Source organism: Balaenoptera musculus, chromosome 4 (assembly GCF_009873245.2).
Source record: "Balaenoptera musculus isolate JJ_BM4_2016_0621 chromosome 4, mBalMus1.pri.v3, whole genome shotgun sequence".
NCBI classification, from domain to species: Eukaryota; Metazoa; Chordata; class Mammalia; order Artiodactyla; family Balaenopteridae; genus Balaenoptera; species Balaenoptera musculus.
Window position 1 is genome coordinate 73,187,592 of NC_045788.1, and position 25,897 is coordinate 73,213,488.

Here is a 25,897-nt window from a genome sequence, read left to right on the forward strand (position 1 = left end):
ACAGAGAGGTCCCATATACTCCCTGTCTGCACACTGCTCCCACCCGTTTCCCCCACTATCGACGTCCTGAGAGCCCCACCCCCAAGAAGTACCTTTGTCACAATCAATGAATCTAACTTGACACATCATTATCGTCCATAGTTGACATTATGATTCACTCTTGGTGGTGTACATCCTATGGGTTTGGACAAATGTATAATGACATTTTTACCATTATGGTACAATACAGAATAATTTTACTGCCCTGAAAATCCTCTGTGCTCTGCCTCTTCATCTTCCCTTCCCAGGAACCCCTGGCAACCCTTGATATTTTTACTGTCTCCATAGTTTTGCCTTTTCCAGAATGTCATATAGTTAGAATCATACAATTCATTCAATCTAGCTTTTTCAGATTGGCTTTTTTCACTTAGTAATATGCATTTAAGATTCCTCTGTGTCTTTTCATGGCTTGATAGCTCATTTCTTTTTAGTGCTGAATAATATTCCATTGTCTGGATATAACAGTTTATTTCTCCATTCACCTACCAAAGAACATCTTTGTTGCTTCCAAATTTTGGCAATTACGAGTAAAGCTACTATAAACGTGTACAGGTTTTTTGTGGACGTAAGTTTTAGTTCATTTGGGTAAATACCAAGGAGTGCAATTGCTGGATTATATGGTAAGAGTATCTTTAGTTTTGTAAGAAACTTCCAAACTGTCTTCCAAGGTAACTATACCATTTTGCATTCCCACTAGCAGTGAATGAGAGTTCCTGTTGCTCCACGTCCTTGTCAGCATTTGGTGGAGTCGGTGTTTTGGATTTTGGCCATTCTAGTAGGTGTGTAGTGGTATCTCATTTTAATTTGCATTTCCCTAATGACAAGATGTCTCATATTCTTATTTACCAAGTGTATATCTTTGGTGAACTGTTCAGATCTTTTGCTCCTATTTTAAGTGGGTTGTTTGTTTTCTTATTGTTGAGTTTTAAGAATTTTTTTTGTATATTTTAGATAACAGTCCTTTATTAGATATGTGTTTTACAAGTATTTTTTCCCAGTTTGTGGTTTGTCTTCTCATTCTCTTGAAAGTGTCTTTTGCAGAGCAGAATTTTTTAATTTTAAAGAAGTCCAGCTTATCAATTATTTCTTTCATGTATCACCAAACCCATCTAGATTTTTCCCTGTGTCATCTTCTAGGAGTTTTATTTTTCCATTTAACATTTAGGTCTGAGCTATTTTCAGGTAATTTTTGTAAAGGGTATATGGTTCATTTTTTTTGCATATGGATGTCCAATTGGTCATTGGTTTTCAGTAAGAATACTCTAGCAGGTCACATCATTTGCGAATATTTTCTCCCATTCTGTAGGTTGTCTTTTTGTTTTGGATTAATTTCCAAAATATACAAACAGCTCATACAGCTCAATATCAAAAAAACAACCCAATAAAGAAATGGGCAGAAGATCTAAATAGGTGTTTCTCCAAAGAAGACATTCAGATGGCCAAAAGGCACATGAAAAGATGCTCAACATCGCTAATTATTAGAGAAATGCCAATCAAAATGACAATGAGGTACCACCTCACACCAGTCAGAATGGCCATCATCAAAAAATCTACAAACAATAAATGCTGGAGAGGGTGTGGAGAAATGGGAATTCTCCTACACTGTTGGTGGGAATGTAAATTGGTGCAGCTACTATGGAAAATAGTATGGAGGTTCATTAAAAAACTAAAAATAGAGCTACCACATGACCTAGCAATCCCACTCCTGGGCATATATCCGGAGAAAACCATAATTCGAAAAGATACATGTATCCTAATGTTCATAGCCAGCACTATCTACAATAGCTGAGACAGAAGCAACCTAAATGCCCATGGACAGATGAATGGATAAAGAAGATGTGGTATATATATACAATGGAATACTACTCAGTCATACAAAAGAATAAAATAATGCCATTTGCAGCAACATGGATGGACCTAGAGATTATCACGGTAAGTGAAGTAAGCCAGAGAGAGAAAGACAAATATCATATATCACGTATATGTGGAATCTAAAAAAACCCCCAAAACCAAAAGATACAAATGAGCCTATGTACAAAACATAAACAGGGGGCTTCCCTGGTGGCGCAGTGGTTGAGAGTCTGCCTGCCAATGCAGGGGACACGGGTTCGAGCCCTGGTCTGGGAAGATCCCACATGCCGCGGAGCAACTGGGCCCGTGAGCCACAATTACTGAGCCTGTGCGTCTGGAGGCTGTGGTCCGCAACAAGAGAGGCCGCGATGGTGAGAGGCCCGCGCACCGCGATGAAGAGTGGCCCCCATTTGCCGCAATTAGAGAAAGCCCTCACACAGAAACGAAGACCCAACACAGCCAAAAATAAATAAATAAATAAAAATAAATAAATAAAACCCAAAGTTTGAAAAAAAAAAAAAACTTCTCCCTAGCTCCCTCCTAAAGACCATTGGATAGCCTGATACAGAAAGGTATTCTAGTTTAAGCAATTACACATATTTAAAAGAAAAAAAAAAAAAAACAAAAAAACATAAACAGACCCACAGAGATGTAAGACAAACTTACGGTTAACAAAGGGGAAAGGGGGGAGGGAAAAGGATAAATTAGGAGTTTGGGATTAACATAAACACAATACTATATATAAAATAGATAACCAACAAGGACCTACTGTATAGCACAGGAAACTATACTCAATATTTTATAATAACTTATAAGGAAAGAGAATCTGAAAAAGAATATATATATAAAACTGAATCACTCTGCTGTACACCTGAAACTAACAACATTGTAAATCAACTATACTTCAATTAAAAAAAAAGAAAATTCTAACAGGACCTATTTTGTCTCCCCTCCCCCTCAAAAATAGGTGAGTTACCTATCTAATTTTAATTTTTAGTCACATTAAAAACCTAAAAAGAAACATGAAATTTTAGTATATTTGAAATCAATATATTCAAAATGCTATTATTTTAACATGTACACATTAAAAATTATTGCCAAGATATTTTATATTCCTTTTTCCATAGTAAGTCTTCAAGATCCATTGTGCTTATCACATCACAATTTGGGCTACCCCTATTTCGAGTGCTCAATAGCTAATGGTTAGTGGACACTGCTGCTCTATAGTAGAAGGCATAACTGGTAAGGGTTTTATTTTACAGGCTTTCTACTAAGCAATTACCAAAAAAACCATTATACAACTGAATCTCGTAGCTACAAGTGCCAGCCAGAATTCTTCAGTACGCTTGCAGGAATTGCAGCCACTAGAATTGGGAAGCCTTTTAATTGCCTCACCTATGTCCAAGCTTTCCCCTGTCAGAATTAGTAGCCACGTGCACAGCCTGGAAAAACATCAAGACAATAGATGACTATTCTAAGGAAAATGTGCCTTGTGAAAGGTGATGGGCCAGGAGGCAGCCCTAAACAAATATTTGAAGAGACATATGGTTGGTTATCTGCAACATATACCTTCGCTTGGAATTTAACACATCAGATACCGTTATCTTCCTTGTAGCTATCAATGTGCTTACCTTCTTAGGTGCTTGAGTTAAAGCCTTTGTAGTTTGCTACATCTATCCTTTAAACTACCTAATGTTTAATCCATCCCAAATTGATTATTTTGACTAGTTGTTAATGCCTTTTTTGAAAAATGTTTACATACTAATGGTCAAAGTGCAGTAGGATCTGTATTGAAAAGTAAGTTTTTCCTCTTGGTCCCCACAATTTCTCCCTCTAAATATCCACAATCACCAATTTCTTGCATATGCTTTCAAAATAGTCTATGCGTAAGTGAGAATAGCCGTGAAACCTTCATGAAAGGAGTTTTGGTTCCAGTATCACAATGTAAGCCCCTACAACCCATCCCTCCACTGCTTACGATGATAAACTCTGAGTAAAATAGAAAAAAAAGAAAGGAAAAGAAACCCACCTGAGGACTTAAAAAGTAAACACAGGCAAACAGACTGTGGATGGGAGTAAAGCCTGGAGAAGTGACCTTAAAAAAAAAAAAGCGTGAGAGTTGGTAAGGACAAAAAGAGAGGACAAACAAAAAACTAATAAAATATGCCATGGTCCAACTATATCAATAATTACATTAGTGACACGTTAACATTCTAATCAAAAAGTTCATTTAAGTGCTGCCTACAGGGCTTCCCTGGTGGCGCAGTGGTTGAGAATCTGCCTGCCAATGCAGGGGACACGGGTTCGAGCCCTGGTCTGGGAAGATCCCACATGCCGTGGAGCGACTAGGCCCGTGAGCCACAATTACTGAGTCTGCGCATCTGGAGCCTGTGCTCCACAACAAGAGAGGCCACGATAGTGAGAGGCCCACGCACCGCGATGAAGAGTGGCCCCCACTTGCCACAACTAGAGAAAGCCCTCGCACAGAAACGAAGACCCAACACAGCCATAAATAAAAATAAATAAATAAATAAATAAATAAATGCTGCCTACAAGAAACACTTTAAAAACACAGATAAGTTGAAAGTTAAAGGATGGAAAACAAAGAACATGCAAATTAGCATAATAAGACAAGAGTGGCTACATAAACACCAGATAAAAATAGACTTTAAGACAAAGATTATCATAGATAAAAATAGGAACATTTCATGATAAACAGGACAATTCATTGGGAAGATAGTACAATTATAAATATGTATGTAGGATGCCTGATAGCCTTAAATACATGAATTAGAAGTTTATAGCATTGTGGGGAGAAACATAATTCTGCCATAGTAGATTTTAACACCCACTTCTTAGCAGTCATTAGAACAATTAGACAAATCAGGACAAAAGATCTGAACCACTTTATCAGCCACCTCAATCTAATTGATGTTTATAGGACACTACATCCAACAAGTGCAAAATACTATTTTTTTTGAGGTATGCATGGTAAATTCAAGATAGACCATATGTTGGGCTCTACAAGGCTCAGATTAAAAAGTATTGAAATTATACATGGTGTGTTCTCTGATCACAAAGGAATTAAATTAAAAATTTAAAATCAGTAACAACATATCCAGAAACCCCCAAAACCTCAGGAAATTAAACAGCACATTTGTAAATAATTTATTCATCAAAAAGATGAAATCACAAGGGAACTTAGAAAATATTTTAAATTTAATGATAATTACAACATAAAATTTGTGGATGCAGGTAAAGCAGTGCTTGGAGATGCACTGCTCATTACAGAAACCACTGGATACATGTGACTAAATTTAAATTAATACAAAAGTTCAATTCCTCAGACACACTGGCCACATATCAAGTGCTCAATAGTTACATATGGCTAGTGGCTACTGTACTGGACAGCAGAAAACAGAATACTTCCATCACTGCAGAAAGTGCTATTGAATAGTCATGGCTTAGAGGGAAACTTATAGTTTTAAATAATTATATTAGAAAAACATCTAAAATCAATGACCTAAGTTTCCATCTTAATAAGTTAGAGAAAGAAAAGCAAAGTAAGCTCACGTGAAATAGAAGAAAGGAAATACAATAAAGAACAAAAATCAATGACATGAAAATCATACAATAGATAAAATTAACAAAGCCAAAATCTGATTCTTTGGAATGAATAATGAAATAGAAAAACCCCTAGCTAGAGCAATCAAGAAAAAAAAAATGATGGAAAACAATTACCAATATCAAGAATGAAAAAGGTTATCACTACAGATCCTATGACATTAAAGGATAATAAAGGTATATCACGAACAATTTTATGCCAACAAATTAGACCACTTACATAAAGTAGACAAATGTATTGATAAATTTAATTATCAAAATTAATACAAGAAAAAATCAGGAAATCTGAATGGCCCTGTATCAAATAAACAGAATTTATCATAACTTTCCATAAAGAACTCTAGACTCGGTTTCACTGGTGAAGTCTATCAATCATTCAAGGAAGGACTATCACTAACCTTACACAAACTTTTTCAGAAAATAGAGGCAGAGGAAACTATTGATGTCAGTATAACATACCAAAACCTGACAAAGACATTACAAAAACAAAATTTACAGACCAATATTATCATGAACATAGATGCAAAAACTCTTAACAAAACACTAGCAAATTGAATCCAACAATATATAAAAGGATAATATATTATGACCATGTAGGGTTTATTCTAGGAATGCAAGGTTAATAATAGTAATCATTGTTAATAATGGTAATCATTACACCCAGATATTTCATGCCTATGTATACACCCAAGAGAAATAAAAACACAAGTCCACACAAAAATTTATAAGCGATTGTTCATAGAAGCATTATTCATAATAGTTAAAAATTGAAAACAACCCAAATGTCCATTACCTGATGAATGAATAAACAAAATGTGGTATAAGCCTACAATGTGATATTATTTGGCAATAAAAAGAAATGGAATGATGTCAGGGAAGGAAGCCATTTCTCCACCTAAACAACTACTGAGCTGGCAAGAACTGTCTAAAGCAACTATTTTGGAATTCTGGAGTCTAGTTAAATACTTGCAATGTTCAGGGTACAGCTTGATGAAGAGACTGGTAAATCAGTAAATTCTTGGGAATGTTGGTCTTTCACATAGTGGCCACCATTCCTCCACTACCATCCTCTGAAGCAGGGAGCAGAAAGGAGAGATGGTGGCCCATATTCCTGGTGCAGCTTCCTGGACAATAAGAAACTTGTCCTCCAAATATTAGGATTGTGTGTTTTGATTGATAATTGCTGCTTTTGATCACTGAGGGGCCAGCACAAAGGTTGGCCATTGTTTCAACCCCCATGAACTAAAGTGGTTTACAGGGGATTAGAGACAGTATTTCCCTTTGGGAGCTAGACATTTGAGGAAATATTGTCAGCTTACTGGCTGACTGTAGAGATATCAGATAGAAACTTCAGTGACCACACAAAACAAGGAATACACACTTTGCAAAAATAGTTTGGAGAAGTCACAAACAATGGCTCTGGCCCTCAGCTAGCAAGATTTACCAATTCCTGAGGAGAGGGAGAATTAGATTTCAGAGTTAAGACAACATAATGCTCAATGTATCTGGTTCTCAATAAAAGAGTTACAGGAAACAGAAACAGGAAAGTATAGCCCAATCACGGGGGAAAAAAGATTTCGACAGAAACCATCCCTGAGGAAGCCCAGACACTGGAATTATTAAAGATATTTAAGACAGTTGACTTAACATGCTCAATGAGCTAAAGGAAGCCATGGGCAAAGAAGTAAAGGAAATCAGGAAAACTATGTAGAACAAATGAGAATATCAGTAAAAAGGTAGAAAATATTAAAAGGACCAAATAAATGCTGGAGCTTAAAAGTGAAATAACAGAAATGAGAAACTCACTAGAGTTATTCAACAGCAAATTTGAGCAGACAGAAGAAAGTATTAGTGAACTTAAAGGTAAAGCAATGGAAATTATCCAGTCTGATGAGCAGAAATAAAAAAGAATGAAGAGGAGAGCAGCCAAGATGGGAGAGTAGAAAGATCTGAGCTTACCTCCTCTCACAAGCACACCAAAATCACAACTATCTGCAGAACAACCATCAGTGAAAAAGACTGGAACCTACAAGAAAAGACTTTCTACAACTAAAGACATAAAGAAGGAACCACAATGAGATGGGTAGAAAGAGCAGACTTGCAATATAATCAAATTTCATATGCCCTAGGTGGGTGGCCCACAAATTATAAAATAAATATACTGCAGAGGTTCTCCCACAGGAGTGAGAGTTCTGACCTCCACATCAGGCTCCCCAGCCCAGGGGTCCAGCACAGAGAAGACAAGCCCCCAGAGCACTTGGCTTTAAGGCCAGCAGGGTTAATTACAGGAGCCCCATCAGATTGGGGAAAATAGAGACTTCACTCTTAAAGGGCACACATAATATCTCATATGCACCAGGACACATGGCAAAAAGAGGAATTTGATAGGAGCCTGGGCCAGACTTACCTGCTGGTCTTAGAGAGCCTCCTGGAGAGGCAGCAGGGGTTGGGGGGAGATGGCTGCAACTCACCCTGGGGACATGGACACTGGCTGAAGACATTTTGGGGGGCATTCAGCTGCATGAGCACTGCTACTGGTGGCTGCTGGACCCACCCAACAGTCTGTAGGTGCCAGTGCTGGGACACCTCAGGCCAAACAACTAACTGCGCAGGGAGACAGCCCCACCCATCAGCAAACAGAATGCCTAAAGACTTCCTGAGCCCACAGCCACCTCTAGATATGCCTCTAGACATGGCCCTGCCCACCAGAGGGCCAAGACCCAGCTCCACCCACCAGTGGGCAGGTGCCAGAAGCAAGAAAACTATGATCCCGTACCCTGCAGACCACCAACAGCAGGTCAGACCCTACCCTGGGACCAGATGGGCCCTGGCCCTGCCCACTAGCAGGCCAACGTAACCTGTGGGACATCCTGGCCCCCATGCCCAACAGTGTCAAGAACCCATCTGCCCCAAACGATCTGAAACAAGCTCTGGGATCCCTGGGCCCTGCAGCCAGACTCCAGGAACCAGCTCTGCCTGCCACTAGTACAACATTAACCCCAGGATCTGGCTTCACCTGCCAGTGGGTGGGCAACAGACCCAGAGTCTTCAGGACCCTGACACTGCCCACCAGTGAGCTAGCACTAGCCCTGGGGTCCCCTAGGCTTCTACAAATAGCCACCTTGTGACCAAGCCCTGCTAAACAGCAGCAAGCAGCATCCACACATGGAAGGGTCAGGCAACCAACAAGACTAGGGGCCAAAAAGCCTACCACACTGCCCACAGAGTCAGCCCACCACAACAGAAGAACCCATGCAGCCCTCTTAGGGGGGATTCCCTAAAGCACATAGCTTAGGTGATGAGAGGGGAGTGCACTGCTGGGATGCATACGACGTCTTCTACAGAAGGTCACTTTTCCAAGGTCGAGAAACTTAACTAACATACCACATACATAAAAATACAAATAGAAGCTCAGACAAAATGAGGCAGCAGAGGAATATGTTCCAGATGAAGGAACAAAATAAAACCCAAGAAGAACTAAGTGAAGTAGAGATAGGCAATCTCCCTGAGAAACAGTTCAGAGCAATGTTGTAAAGATGATCAAAGCATTCAGGAGAAGAATGGATGCACAGAGCGAGAAGTTATAAGTTTTTAACAAAGAGTTAGAAAATATAAAGAAAAACCAAACAAAGATGAAGAATACAAAAATTGAAATGCAAAATACACAAGAAGGAATCAATAGTAGACTAAATGATACAGAGGAACAGATCAGTGAGCTGGAAGACAGAGTAGTGGAAATCACTGCTGCTGAATAGAAAAAAGAAAAAAGAATGAAAAAAAATGAGGACAGTTTGAGACTTCTGGGACAACATCAAATGCACTAGTATTCGTATTATAGGAATCCCAAGAGAAGAGAGCCTGAGGGCTGAGAAAATATAATATTTAAAGAGATAACAGATGAAAACTTCCTTAACATGGTAAAGGAAGCAGTCACCCAAGTCCAGGAAGTGCAGGGAGTCCCATACAGCATTAACCAAAAGACATGTTGTAATAAAAATGACAAAAATTAAAGATAGAGAATATTAAAAGCAGCAAGGGAAAAGCAACAAATAACATACAAGGGAACTCCCATAAGGCTATCAGCTGATTTTTTCTGCAGAAATTCTGCAGACCAGAAGGAAGTGGCACAATATGTTTAAAGTGATGAAAGGGAAGAACCTACAACCAAGAATCCTCTACCCAGGGAGGCTCTCATTCAGATTTGATGGAGAAATCAAAAGCTTTACAGAAAAGCAAAAGCTAAAAGAATTCCAAACCAGTTTTACAATAAATGCTAAAGGAACTTCTCTAGGTGAAAAAGAAAAGGCCACAACTAGAAACAAGAAAATTATGAAATGAAAGAGCTCATCAGTAAGAGAAAACATACAGTAAAGACAGGAATTAATCTGTACACAAAGCTAGTAGGGAGGTTAAAAACAAAAGTAGCAAAATCATCTGTATCCACACTAAGTAGTTAAGGGATAAACAAAACAACTAGATGTAAAACATGATATCAAAAACAGTAATTGTGAGGGGAGAGAGTACAAATGGAAGGTATCTAAAATGTATTTGAAATTAAGGGATCGGCAACTTAAAACAAGTATGTGTATATGTGTGTGTGTGTGTGTATATATATATATATATATACACACACACACACATATATATATATATTGCTATACAAAAATCTCATGGAAAACACAAATCAAAAATCTATAACAGATATACACAAAAAAAGAAAAAGGAATCTAAACACAAAACTAAAGATAGTCATCAAATCACAAGAGGAGAGAACAAAAGAAGAAAGGGGAAAAAAGACCTACAAAAACAAATCCAAAACAATTAACAAAATGTCAGTAGGAACACACATATCAATAATTACCTTAAATGTAAATGGACTAAATGCTCCAGCCAAAAGACATAGACTGGCTGAATGGATACAAAAACAAGACCCATGTATATGCTGCCTACAAGAGACTCACTTCAGAACTAGAGACACATACAGACTGAAAGTGAGGGGATGAAAAAAAGGTATTCCATGTAAATGGAAATCAAAAGAAAGCTGGAGTAGCAATACTTATACCAGACAAAGTAGACTTTAAAATAAAGACTGTTACAAGAGACAAAGAAGGACACTACATAATGATCAAGAGATCAATCCAAGAAGATATAACAACTGTAAATATATATGCCCCCAACATAGGAGCACCTCAATATATAAGGCAAATGTTAACTCAATAATAGTAGGGGACTTTAACAGCCCACTTACATCAATGAATAGATCATCCAGACAGAAAAATCAGTAAAGAAACACAGGCTTAAATAAGACATTAGACCAAAGGGGACTTCATTGATATTTATAGAACATTCCATCTGAAAGCAGCAGAATACACATTCTTTTCAAGTGCACATGGAACATTCTCCAGGATAGATCACATGCTGGGCCATAAAGCAAGCCTCAGTAAATTTAAGAAAATTGAAATCATATCAAGCACCTTTTCTGACCATGCTATGAGATTAGAAATCAACTACAAGAAAAAAACTGTAAAGGCTAAACAATATGTTACTAAACAAAATAGATCACTGAAGAAATCAAAGAGGAAAGCAAAATATACCTAGAGACAAATGAAAACAAAAACACGACAATCCAAAGCCTTTGGGACACAGCAAAAGCAGTTCTAAGAGGTAAGTTTATAGTGATACAAGCTTACCTCAGGAAACAAGAAAAATCTCAAATAAACAACCTAACCTTACACCTAAAGCAACTAAAAAAGAAGAACAAACAAAACACAAAGTTAGTAGAAGGAAAGAAATCATAAAGATCAGAGCAGAAATAAGTGAAATAGAGATGAAGAAAACAATAGAAAAGATCAATGAAACTAAAAGTTGGGTCTTTGAAAAAATAAACAAAATTGGGAATTCCCTGCTGGTCCAGTGGTCAGGACTGGGCGCTTTCACTGCTGAGGCCTGGGTTCAGTCCCTGGTCAGGGAGCTAAGATCCCACAAGCTATGCAGTGCTGCCAAAAAAAAAAAAAAAAAGGAAGAAAGAAAAGATAAAATTGATAAACCTCTAGCCAGACTCATCAAGAAAAATAGGGAGAGGGCCCAAATCAATAAAATTAGAAATGAGAAAGAAATTACAACTGATGCCACAGAAATACAAAGCACCATAAGAGCCTACTACAGGCAACTACATGCCAATAAAATGGACAACCTAAAAGAAATGGACAATTTCTTAGAAAGGTGCAATCTTCCAAGATTGAACCAGGAAGAAATACAAAAAATGAACAGACCAATCACAAGTCCTGGAATTGAATTAGTGATTAAAAAACTTCCCAACATACAAAAGTCCAGGACCAGACAGCTTCACAGGTGAAATCTATCAAACATTTAGAGAAGAGTTAACACCTATCCTTCTGAAATTATTCCCAAAAATTGCAGAAGAAGGAACACTCCCAAACTCATTCTGAGGCCACCATCACCCTGATACCAAAACCCAACAAGGATACCACAAAAAAAGAAAGTTACAGGCCAATAACACGGATGAACATAGATGCAAAAATCCTTGACAAAATACTAGCAAACTGAATCAAACAATACATTAAAAGGATCATACACCATGATCAAGTGGGATTTATCCCAGGTTTGTAAGGATTCTTCAATACCCACAAATCAATCAGTGTGATACAACACACAGCAAACTGAAGAATAAAACCCAAATGATCATTTTAATAGATGCAGAAAAACTTTTGATAAAATTCAACTTCCATTTATGATAAAAACTCTCCAGAAAGTGGGCATAGAGGAAACATACCTCAACATAATAAAAGCCATATATGACAAACCCACAGCTAACATCATACTCAACGGTGAACAATTCTTCTAAGATCAGGAACAAGACAAGGATGTCCACTCTTGCCACTTTTATTCAACATAGTCTTGGAAGTTCTAGCCACAGCAATTTGAGAAGAAAAAGAAATAAAAGGGATCCAAATTGGAAAAGAAGTAAAACTGCCACCGTTTGCAGATGACATGATGCTCTACATAGAAAATCCTAAAGATGCTACCAGAAAACAACCAGAGCTCAATGAATTCAGTAAAGTTGCAAGATACAAAATTAATATACAGAAACCTGTTGCATTTCTATACACTTATAACAAGAGGTCAGAAAGGGAAATTATAGGAAACAATCCCATTTACCACCACATCAGAAAGAATAAAATACCTAGGAATAAACCTACCTAAGGAGACAAAAGACCTGTTCTCTGAAAAACTATAAGATGCTGATGAAAGAAATCAAAGATGACACAGATGGAAAGATATACCATGTTTTTGGATTGGAAGAATCAATACTGTCAGATGACTATACTACCAAAGTAATTTACAGACTCAATGCAATCCCTACCAAATTACCAATAGCATTTTTCACAGAATTAGAACAAAAAAATTTACAATTTGTATGGAAGCACAAAAGACCCCAAATAACCAAAGCAATCTTGAGAAAGAAAAATGGAGCTGGAGGAATCAGGTTCCCAGACTTCAGACTATACTACAAAGCTACAGTAATCAAAACAGTATGGTAGGGCTTCCCTGGTGGTGCAGTGGTTGAGAATCTGCCTGCCAATGCAGGGGACATGGGTTTGAGCCCTGGTCTGGGAAGATCCCACATGCCGCGGAGCAACTAGGCCCATGAGCCACAACTACTGAGCCTGCGCGTCTGGAGCCTGTGCTCCACAACAAGAGAGGCCGCGATAGTGAGAGGCCCGCGCACCGCGATGAAGAGTGGCTCCCACTTGCCACAACTAGAGAAAGCCCTCGCACAGAAACGAAGACCCAACACAGCCATAAATAAATAAATAAATAAATAATTTTAAAAAATGTTTGAATGAATGAGTAAAAATTCTATCTATGATTTAAAAACAAACAAACAAACAAAAAAAACAGTATGGTACTGTCACAAAAACAGAAATATAGATCAACGGAACAGGATGGGAATTCCAGAGATAAACCCATGCACCTATGGTCACCTAAGCTATGACAAAGGAGGCAAGAATATACAATGGAGAAAAGACAGTCTCTTCAATAAGTGGTGCTGGGAAAACTGGACAGCTACATGTAAAAGAATAAAACTAGAACATTCTCTAACACCATACACACAAGTAAACTCAAAATGGACTAACAACCTAAATGTAAGACCAGATACTATAAAACTCTTAGAGGAAAGCATAGGCAGAACACTCTCTGACATACTGCAGCAATATCTTTTTGGATCCACCTCCTAGAGTAATGAAAATAAAAACAAAAATAAATGGGACCTAATTAAACTTAAAAGCTTTTGCACAGCAAAGGAAACCATAAACAAAATGAAAAGACAACCCACAGAATGGGAGAAAATATTTGCAAATGAAGCAACCAACGAGGGATTAATCTCCAAAATACACAAACAGCTCATGCAGTTCACTATCAAAAAATACAAACAACCCAACCAAAAAATGGGAAGATCTAAATAGACATTTCTCCAAAGAAGACATACAGATGGCCAAGAGGCACATGAAAAGATGCTCATCGTCACTAATTATTAGAGAAACGCAAATGAAAAGTACAATGAGGGGACTTCCCTGGTGGCACAGAGGTTAAGAATCCACCTGCCAAAGCAGGGGACACGGGTTCGATCCCTGATCCGGGAAGATCCCACATGCCGCGGAGCAACTAAGGCCATGCGCCACAACTACTGAAGCCCATGCACCTAGAGCCCGTGCTCCGCAACAGGAGAAGCCACTGCAATGAGAAACCCGCGCACCACAACGAAGAGTAGCCTCCACAACTAGAGAAAGCCCGTGTGCAGCAACAAAGACCCAACGTAGCCAAAAATAAATAATTAATTAAATTAATTAAAAAAAAAAAGTACAATGAGGTACCACCTCACACTGTTCAGAACAGCCATCATCAAAATGTCTACAAACAGTAAATGTTGGAGAGAGTGTGAAGAAAAGAGAACCCTCCTACACTGTTCATGGGAATGTAAACTGGTACAACCATTATGGAGAACAGTATGGAGGTTCCTGAAAAAACTAAAAATAGAAGTACCATATGATCCAGCAATTCCTCTCCTGGGCATACACCCTGAGAAAACCATAATTCGAAAAGATACATGCACCCCAGTGTTCATAGCAGCACTACTTACAATTGCCAAGACATGGAAGCAACCTAAATGTCCACTGACAGAGGAATGGATAAGGAAGATGTGGTACATATATATACTGGACTATTACTCAGCCATTAAAAAAGAATGAAATAATGTCATTTGCAGCGACATGGATGGACCTGGAGATCATCATACCAAGTGAAGTAAGTCAGACGGAGAAAGACAAATATCATGTGATATCACTTATATGTGGAATCTAAAAAAATATGATACAAATGAACTTATTTACAAAACAGAAACAGACTCACAGACTTCAAAAACAAACTTATGGTTACCAAAGGGGAAAAGTGAGGGGAAGAGATAAATCAGGAGTTTGGGATTAACATATACACACTACTATATATAAAATAATTAACAAGGACCTACTGCATAGCACAGGAAACTCTACTCAATAGTCTGTAATAACCTATATGGGAAAAGAATCTGAAAAAGAATGGATATATGTATATGTATAACTGAATCACTTTGCTGTACACCTGAAACTAGCACAACATTGTAAATCAACTATACTCTAATATAAAATAAAAATTAAATTAAAAGAAACCCAAGTGCCATGTGGGAAAAGATTGATAAACTGATTTCATACAAATTGTTGCACTGCAAAAAAAAAAAATAGCATAAACCAAATCATAAGATAATTGACAAACTAATAAAAAATGTTTTCTCCATACATAAAAGGCTTCCTTAATACCTAAAGAGATCCTATAACACCTTTTTGATGTAGCATCATTCCTGCGGCCCCTTCTCTTTTCTGTATTTTTTGCCCTGTTTCCTGCTCCTCTCCCTGCTGAAAAAGTCTATCCTATGTAAGTGCTCACACCAAGGACCAGGAACTTCGTCAGCTCAAAGTGTGTTTGACTACTATCCACGCAGGCTACCAGTGTTTAAGAAAAAACTATGTGCGGGTGCATTCATGCATGTATGAACTGGAAGGTAAGGAGGCCTGATGGTCTAACCTGTTCCCATGCTAGAACTCAGCCCCAGCCTTCCTTGATATCCAGCTATTCCCCTCAACTAATTCCATAAGGTGTTTTCTCATCACCCACAACCAAGCATACAGAGACTGCCCCATATATAATTTCTATATGTAAATCATCAGAACTCACTAAGATATTCTTACTCCCTTCTGTTTTTGCAGGTCAGCTTTGGCATGGTATATATGTATTTGCTAGAGGGGTTAGGAAGTTGGGAAAAAGAATTAGTAGAGTAGGAGCCCTGAATTTGTAACTGGGTCATGGAGATTCTAATCTAATTCAATCACCACCCTTAAATTGCTGGACGTCCTTGGGTAATCTGCTATACATCTCAAGACCTCAGTTTCCTCACTTCTAAATGAGGGGGTTAGGCCTGATGTTCTCTAAGATAATTTCTAGCTCAAACAAAAAATCCCTCTCCCACTGAGAATGTATGTTTCCTCCCTCAAACCCAGATTTGATTCTATCCTCTTAGGGTACCTTTACAATCCTTTCTTACCCATCCCAATAGCTCAGATGTGCTACCGATGAGATTGTTAATCTGTCCTTATCTTGTAGACATTCTTCAGGCACTTATGCAGGTGCCCTGGATCTCCCCAACTAGTGTTTCCCATTGGTTTAACCACCTGATCACCTCCTTTGGGGCTGTTGATATTGAAGTGTCTTGGACCCACGTTCTCCCTAACGGCACTAAGGTGGTAGCTGAGAGGAAGTGAGTCTGGGGAGGAGGAGGCAGGCTGGAGCCCTGCAGTGTCTGGGGTCTGCACACAGTGCTGAAGGAGGGGATGTGGAAAGAGGCAGCCAAGGACCTGAGTCTGGTTCCTGGGCAAATGAGAGAGCCAGGGGAGTCGAGGAGAGAGGGCTGGATTTGAGAGTTTGGGTTCTGTTGCCACTTCCTCAGATTGGCGCGACCAAAAGGAAGTGTCTGGTAGTCAATGAACATCGTAGCTCAAGAGGGCAGCCACAGGGCTTCCCTGGTGGTGCAGTGGTTAAGAATCTGCCTGCCAATGCAGGGGACACGGGTTCGAGCCCTGGTCTGGGAGGATCCCACATGCTGCGGAGCAACTAAGCCCGTGAGCCACAACTACTGAGCCTGCGCGTCTGGAGCCTGTGCTCCGCAACGGGAGAGGCCGCGACAGTGAGAGGCCCGCGCACCGCGATGAGGAGTGGCCCCCGCTCTCCACAGCTGGAGAAAGCCCTCGCACAGAAACGAAGACCCAACACAGCCAAAAATAAATATAAATAAATAAATAAATAAAATTTAAAAAACAAAAAAAAAAACAACAACAAAAAAAAAGAGGGCAGCCACAGATGCAGGGAGCTCTATCCTGTGGGCCTAATTAGCCAGATGTGTGTGTGTGTGCAGGTGGGGGTGGCAATGAGTGGAAATTAGCTGACCAAACTGCAGAGGTGGCCAAAAAAGCAGCAGGTATGAGCTTCCCTGGGATGGTCATCACTGAAGCAGAAAGAGGAAGAACAGTCAGCTAAGGATTGTGCTGTATCTACACTACGAATGGGGAGATTTAAACAAAGATAGAGAGAGGAAGAGCAGGGAGGTCCAAAAGTGAAAAAATACCTCAGTAGCCCTGAGTGCTCCTCATTTCTAAACTTAGCACAGTGAATTCCAAGGAAAGCCAGATCTGGGGGATGTAAAGAAGGAGTAGGTGAAGAATAAAAGGAGCCAGTCCTTTATTTGTTTAGTCTTGCTTCCCCCAACTAGCAGTTTCTTGATTATGCATATGGGTCATGTCTTCTTTGATTGTGCCTGACATTGGCTTGGGTACGTGATAGATCAAGACTACATTCCATCAAAAAGGGAGATAAAGAATTAATATTGTTAAAATGGCCATACTACCCAAAGCAATCTACAGATTTAATGTGATCCCTATCAAATTACCTATGACATTTTTCACAGAACTAGAACAAATAATCCTAAAATTTATATGAAACCATGAAAGATCTAGAATTGCCAAAGCAATAAAGCAGGAGGCATGATCCTCCCAGACTTCAGACAATACTACAAAGCTACAGTAATGAAAATGGCATGGTTTTGACACAAAAACAGACATATGGACCAATGGAATAGAATAGAGAGCCCAGAAATAAACACACCTATGGTCAACTAATCTTCAACAAAGGAGGAAAGAATATACAATGGAGAAAAGACGGTCTTCAAGTGTTGCTGGGAATGCTGGACAGCCATATATAAATCAGTGAAGTTAGAACACTCCCTCACACCATACACAAAAACAAACTCAAAATGGCTTAAAGACTTAAGTATAAGACATGATACCATAAAACTCCTAGAAGAGAACATAGGCAATACATTCTCTGACATAAATCGTAGCAATGTTTTCTTAGGTCAATCTCCCAAAGCAATAGAAATAAAAGCAAAAATAAACAAATGGGACCTAACCAAACTTATAAGCTTTTGCACAGCAAAGGAAACCATGAACAAAATGAAAAGACAACCTACAGAATGTGAGAAAATACTTACAAATGATGCAACCAACAAGGGCTTAATTTCCAAAATATACAAACAGCTCATACAACTCAATAACAAAAAACCGAACAACCCAATCAAAAAATGGGCAGAAGACCTAAACAGACATTTCTCCAAAGAAGACATACAGATGGCCAAAAGGCACATGAAAAGCTGTTTGACATTGCTAATTATCAGAGAAATGCAAATCAAAACTACAATGAGGTATCACTTTACACCAGTCAGAATGGCCATCATCAAAAAGTCTACAAACGATAAATAAATGCTGGAGAGGGTGTGGAGAAAAGGGAACCCTCCTACACTCTTGGTGGGAATGTAAATTGGTGCAGCCACTATGGAGAACAGTATCGAGTTTAGTTTTCCTTAAAAAAGGAAACTAAACAGTTTTAGTTTTCCTTAAAAAACTAAAAATAGAACTACTTTATTATCCAGCAATCCCACTCCTCGGCATATATCCAGAAAAGACAGAAACTCTAATTCGATAAGATACTTGCACCCCAATGTTCATAGCAGCACTATTTACAATAGCCAAAACATGGAAGCAACCTAAATGTCCATTGACAGGTGAATGGATAAAGAAGATGTGGTGTATATATACAATGGAATATTACTCAACCATTAAAAAGAATGAAATAATGCCATTTGCAACAACATGGATGGACCTGGAGATCATCATACTAAGTAGGGTAAGCCAGACAGAGAAAGACAAATACCATATGATATCACTTATATGTGGAATCTAAAAAAAATGATACAAATGAACTTATTTACCAAACAGAAACAGACTCATAGATGTAGAAAACCAACTTATGGTTACCAAAGGGGAAAGGGGAAAGGGGAAAGGGGAGGGGGAGGAATAAATTAGGAGTTTGGAACTAGCAGATACAAACTACTATATGTAAAATAGATAAACAACAAGGACCTACTGTATAGCCAAGGGAACTATATTCAATATCTTGTAATAAACTATAATGGAAAAGAATATGAAAAAGAATATATATATGTATAGCTGAATCACTTTGCTGTACACCAGAAACTAACACAGCATTGTAAATCAACTATACTTCAATCTAAAGAAATAAATTATAAATTTTCTGAGGCAAAAACAACCAAAAAAACCCAGATGAATGGATAAGGAAGCTGTAATACACACACACACACACACACACACACACACACACACATGCAATGGAATACTACTCACCCATAAAAGAGAACAAAATTTTGCCATGTGCAGCAACGTGGATGGACTTGGAGGGCATTATGCTAAGTGACATAAATCAGACAGAGAAAGACAAATACTGTATGATATCACTTATATGTGGAATCTAAAAAATACAAAAATCTAATGAATAAAACAAAAAAGCAGACTTTCAGATATAGAGAACAAACTAATTACCAGTGGGGGGTGGTGTAGGGGTGGGGGAATGGGAGGTACAAACTATTGGGGGTAAGATAGGTTCAAGGGTGTACTGTACAACACAGGGAATACAACCAATATTTTGTAATAACTGTAAATGGAAAGTAACCTTTAAAAATTGTATTAAAAGTTTAAAAAATAAATAAATAAAAGAGTACCTGGACGCGGTAGTCTGTTTGTTGGTTACCAACTTCAACTCTAGGTGTCCACCAGAGGGCGTCAGAACCCAGGACCATGGCGCTTCATCCTGAATAGTCCATGTTGATCCAGGGTTTGTAATCTCTGGACTCATCTGGCTCTTTCTCTAGCAGGGCAGAGGGGGCAGGGTGTGGGAGCAGCTGGCAGCACCTCCTCCCACTGCCCTAGTAAGGTTCTGAAAATGTCTGAACTGCTTGGGGGCATGTGAGCCCAGCCCCCGGAGAAGCTCTGGGGAGCTCTGACTTGCTTGATAAGGTGAAGGCACGGGTCTGTTCTTGGTCCTGGGAGGACGTGACCTGGGTTAGCAGATAGTCCCACGCCAAAGAACTCCTTCAGAAATCCCTCCCTTCACCTCCACTAAGGAGCAAATGGTCCATTCCTGACTAAGAAATCTCTTGCCCTTTGTGATACTGGATCATTTGCTCAGACACCAGACCTGATCCCACACCTCACTTCCCTCCCACCTCAGCTCAGGCACTGGGGGTACTCCAGGGAACCAGCACCCACTGTTTCTGGTTGCACACTGGAATCACCAGGGGAGTTTTTAAAACCTATGGATGCTGAGCCCCACCCCAGAGATTCCAACTGAATTGCTCTGGGGTGGGACCTGGGCAGCAGTGTTTTTAAAAGCTTCCCATGTGATTCTTATGTACAGCATTATTGAGAATCTCTGGGTTCAAGGCCTTGCTAACCAAGTGTAGGAGATTGACAGAAATGTAGAATCGCAGCATCCCCTTCCCAGCTTGCTGAATCAGAACCTGCCTTTCAACCAGACGCCTGGGTCATTCAGTGGCACACTGCAGTTTGAGAAGCACTGGTCTAGTCAGCATACTATTCTACTTCATCCACGCTCATTCCCCGGGCCTGAACCACAGCCTCCACAGCTTTCTCAAGTTGGAGCACTGGGCTTCAGAAGTCTTTGCCTCTGATCTGCAGAAAGAAACACATTTTTTATCAAGATGTAGAGCACACCTGTGTATATATAAGGAAACCATACCTTTACTATTGTTACCAAACCAAACTTCAGTCCATTCACTCGGGCACAGTAAAGCCAATCTGCTGACACCGGATTGTGGTGAAGGAAAGCGCAGCGTTTATTGCAGGGCACCAAGCAAGGAGTCCAGACTGCTAGTGCTCCAAAGACCCAACTCCCTGATGGCTTTCAGGGAAAGGCTTTTAAAGACAGGGTGAGAGAGAGGGGTGGATGATCAGCTCGTGGACATTCTTCTGATTGGTTGTTGGTGAGTAATTGGGAATCAACATCATCAACCTCCTGATTCCAACTGGTCTGGGGTCTACGTGCTTGTGGGCAGCATGCAGTTAACTTCTTCCACCTCGTGGGGGTTTTACTAGCTGTCAAACAGCTCAAAGGATATGGCCCAGTATATTATCTATAGCCCTTGAGGAGGAACTAACAGTCCTTGACTTTGTTTAATGACTAAACTATTATTATTCTGTCTTGCTTGGCTGTTTTCCTTTCTTTCTGCATTTTCTTACTTCTCTGATTAAATTTATTCTTTGGAAGTTGGGGAAGGCCTAGGAGGCTAAAGTTTTTCTACAGACAAGAGGGAGGCAGAGGACATGGTGGGGGGTAGGGTCTGTCCTGGGAAGGCCCCATAGGGTCCTGCTTGGTTATACTATCTGTGATGCACTCTCATCCATTCAATAGATATTGCTGGCACCTACTGTATACTAGGCATTGTTCTAGGTGCCTGTGCCAGTCTTGTCCCCAGACAAAACTTCCTGTCATTGTGGAGTTTATGTTGGTGGGCGGAGGCCAGGGAGGGTTGTCAGAAAGTTAAAAGTAAATCATAAATATGAAGGACATGCTTGAAGATTATAGTTTCTTTTAAAACTTACATTTGGGGGGACTTCTGGATCCTGATTATAGTGTTTCTTGATCTCGGTGCTGGGGATATTCACTTTGTAAAATGCCCAAGTCTTTGCACTTCTCTGGATGCATGTTATACTTCAATGAAAAGTTCAGAAAATTATATTCTGATATTTTCTATTACTGTCCTCTTTTATTAAAAAAAAAAAAAAGCCAGTTAAGGGACTTCCCTGGTGGCGCAGTGATAAAGAATCCGCCTGCTAATGCAGGGGACATGGGTTCCAGCCCAGTCTGGGAAGATCCCACATGCCGCGGAGCAACTAAGCCCATGCACCACAACTACTGAGCCTGTGCTCTAGAGCCCACAAGCCACAACTACTGAGCCCATGTGCCACAACTACTGAAGCCCACGTGCCTAGAGCCCATGCTCTGCAACAAGAGAAGCCACCACAATGAGAAGCCTGTTCACTGCAACTAGAGAAAGCCCGCATGCAGCAACGAAGACCCAACACAGCCAAAAAAAAAAAAAAAAAAAAACCAGTTAAAACTCACTAAATTCAGTTCACCTCCAGCTAACAGTTTGCAAGAGTAGTTTAAAAAACATTGCTCTATTTTTAAAAACAAAACAGAACCCAAAAAACCTTCAGCCCAGTCACTCTGCAGCATCAACACTCTTGGCCGAGCACCTGCTTACAGGTATGAGCCAGGCTGCCTTCACCACCCGCCGCTGCCTTCCTTGCCCTCCTGCTTACCCCACACATGCAACCATCTCACAGTGGAGATTCTTCAAGGCACTGCCACAAGCCTCCCTCAAGCAGCTTGGGCTGCCTCTGCTTAGAACTAGACCTGACAAGCCCTTCTCCCTGCAGAATCACTCTGCTGTGGACAGCTCTTTTCAAGTTTCAGATCAGGGAAGAGACTGGCACAGGCACGTTGGAGGGTTGGGGTTATCCCCACAGCCTCCTGAATCTCCTAAGCCTTGTGTTTCTAGCCTGTGTCTCATTTCCTCTATTGTGCTGTCAGTCCCCTTGGGAGAGAGCAGTCTCCCCAGCTACCAGTACCAGAGTCAAACACAATGTAGAGAAGGAGACATGCTCCAAGACAACTTCCATCACAGCCCCAGTGCTCAATGTGGTGGTGGGGACAGTCCAGGAGTTGAGATGGAAGGATGGGGGAAGGAAGCAGGAGACCTCTTTTCTGTGAGCCTACAGCTCCAGATAACCCTGCACTAGGGATGTCGGAGGCATGGGTTTGGCTCTTGAGAGCAACTGGAAGGGAGATGGGAGAATGGGGAGCTGGGCTCCCCTAAGAGAATCACCCAGCAGAACAATCCAGCATGTAGGTGCTTTGACCCCTTGCCTTGTTTGATTTAGAGCTTGATTTACCAGCAGAGAAACTTGCTCCAAATCAGTTGTTTGCATCGATTGATCCCCCAAATCTGGTCAGACTGATGCCAAAAATCTTGGCTCTCTGTGCACCAATGCCAAACAGAAATACAGAGTTTTGGAGGAACAAGAAAAATGGCTTTAATCTTTGCCTGGCAAAGGGGAAAACACAGCAGGCTAGCACCTCTAGAACTGTGCCCCCCCCTTCCCGGGGAATCAGACAAGATCTTATAGGTGGGGCTCACAGTCCAGGGTATATGATAAGGATCAAAATTGTGAAGGTCTTGCATTCTTCTTGCATTATTTCAAAACAGTCATAGCTGGTGTCAGGCAGCCGGGTAACTGGGTCCAGCAGCCCGGTAGTTGAGCCTGTTTGTCTCTGGTTTATCTTTCTTTCTGAAATGCAAAAGGCTACAAGGGGTGATTTGTTACAAGGGAGTACAGGGTATGTAGGTGCATGATGTAATTTACATAGAGTTAGGGGGTATTACCATGCAGGATGTAATTCACGTAGTGTCAGGGAGTAATAGGTTAGCTTTGTGAAGGACAAATCCAGTTACAGACACTACAGATTAGCAACAGTTAAAATAAAGCTAGGAGTGATTAACTCTTTCCGTCCCGTTTGTTTCTTCTCTAGCCTGTTCACTGTTCCCTTTACTTTCCTTGTTCTCAGGAGAGGAAAAACTTCATTTCTATTTTTGTTGCAACAAATTCCCCACTGCTAGTTCATTCCGTCCATATTAATGGAGGAAGGGAAACGGGCGTCATTCTTGTCTGGCTGAGGACAAAACTTCAGTTTTGCTCCACTTGACAATCACCAGCTGTCCAGCCCAGGGGCCCATCTATCTTCTACTTTAAGACCTGATGCTTCCCAAAGCTCCTGGGTATGGTGTTGCTTTGTTGTGCCTTATTGGTTCAGAGCAAACTTGGGAGTCAGAAAAGTGGATTTGAATTCTGGCTTCACTACTACCAGCTGTTACTTAATCGTGTAGAGCCTCAGTTCTATCACCTGTGGAGTACTGCCTGCCCTAGACCCTGTCTCGGCCCAGGTGGGGTGCATTCAACTTCCTGCTCAGTGGCCCTGGTTGCATGGTGAAGGGCAACCCCCTTACACACACTGTTATCGAATGATTTAGTAGAAAGTTGCCCTGCTCACCTCACAGGGCAAGACGCCATGATCCAAATCCACCCAGTCCAGCCCCCCCATAGCTGTCTAGAACCCGCCCCCTTCTCATTGTCCTACTGTCCTCAGGCCAGAGCCCTTGGGCCCAATGCTGGAAAATAGGAGTGCAGAAGGAGTCACCCTTACACAGTTCTCTGATGTCTGACCCTTGGGACAGTTCTGTCTGGAGTTGTTTTATTATTAAACGCATCTTATAGATGAGGTACAGTCAGAAACAGGGCCAACTTGCCCTAGCTTTTGGGTTCTAAGCTGGGCAGCCCAAGGCCGCCTCCAGCTGTGCTAGGATCTGGGTCTGCAGGTTGCACTATCACTGGGACAAGGAGCTCTGAATTTTCTCCTCCTTTCAGAGTACAGACCCAAGAGGGAGCAGTGCAAGAGGGAGGAAGGCCCCCTTTGCCCGGGGCTCTTTCTGCCTGTATTCCCAACAGGAAGTGTCACAGGCCTGAGCCCAGCTCTCCCTTGGCCCCAGGGAAAGGGTGGAGGCAGCCCAGGTTCATAGATCTCTGGGCTGCTGCTGAAAGATTAGGACTAGAGTCCCTCTCTGCAGTCAAACACTCACTGGATTGGGACCTTGGAAACTTTCCGGTCCAACTTCCTCTTCATTTTAGAAACGAAGCAACTGAGGCCAGAGGGAAATGGGTTTTTTTACACTCACAAGTCAGGAGCAGCTGAACTGCTACTTAGAATTCGAGACTCCTATTTCAGCGCTCCTCCATTGGGTCCTGTTGACTACACCGTCTCAGTGTGAACTCCCTACCTTCTGCTTCATCTCTTCTCCCTTTGGCTCCACAGGAAGGCGCAAGCAGGGCTTCTGGCGGGACGAAGAAGGGGGAGCAGTAAGTGCTCTGAAGAGGAAGGAGAAGAAGTAAGTGGTACATAGCCCCTTAAGGTGGCGGGCCAATCCGGCCAGGCTCCGCCCCCTGGGGCGGCGCAGGCGCAGGCTGGCTCCAGGAACCCCCGGCGGGAGGGCAGGCGCTGTTGGTTCTCGGGCTGGGGCGCGGGGCTGCAGCACCTGCGGGGGCCGGCGCAGGGCGCGGCGCCCGGCGGGCGGACGTCGACGCCCAGGAGCTAGGGCTGGGAGCCGGGACCGGGACGTGGGGGCGGAGCGGGAGGGGACGCGACCCCGCAGCCCCCTCCCCCGGGGGACGGGGCGGAAGGAGTCGGGTAGGGGGCGGTGTGAGCGGGCGGCGAGGGCAGCACCATCTGGAGGGGCGGGACCGCGCGGCCTCTGGGGGGCAGGAGAGTGCGTTGGGCAGTGCCGGCTGGGGGCCATAGGCCGGGAGCGCAGGAGGAGCGCGGCGGGCTCTGCCCAGCGCTGCAGGAGCAGCAGCCGCAGCGGATCGGGGTTCTCAGCTGGGGCCCGCAGCAGCTCCGCGGGCTGAAGCTCGGCGTGGAGGAGCAGGGGGGCGTGGGTCCGGCCGTGCAGGAGGAGGGCGGGGTGGGCCCGGGGGTGCAGGAGCGGGGCGGCCGGGGCCGCGAGCCTAGCCTGGGGGTGGTGTGGGGGTCTGCGAACGGCGCGGACTGGAGGCGCCCGCCGCCGTGGACCGGCTCCGCGGGCTGGCCTGTGGTGCAGGAAGAGGGGCTGGGGCCCCGCAAGCAGCACCAGGAGAAAGGGGGAGGCAGCCCCGCAGTGCAGGAGCGGGGGGAGGCTCGCACCGGGGTGCAGGAGCAGGGGGAGGGGAGCCCACGCAGGCTGCTACAGCAG

The 25,897-nt window shown here is 41.8% G+C and overlaps 1 long non-coding RNA gene across 2 annotated transcripts; it reads right to left on the reverse strand.

The window, feature by feature from the left end:
- Positions 1-92: 92 nt before the first annotated feature.
- Positions 93-25,037, reverse strand: LOC118894413. 2 transcript variants are annotated; one of them, XR_005019708.1, is made up of 7 exons: positions 24,950-25,037; positions 21,654-21,762; positions 20,486-20,723; positions 19,754-19,899; positions 19,380-19,441; positions 3,920-3,985; positions 93-175 (listed from the first exon to the last, which is right to left on the reverse strand). It is a non-coding gene; the product is annotated as an uncharacterized LOC118894413 (long non-coding RNA). The 2 variants fall into 2 exon arrangements; XR_005019709.1 differs by lacking the exon at positions 93-175 and adding an exon at positions 3,285-3,332.
- Positions 25,038-25,897: the final 860 nt, after the last annotated feature.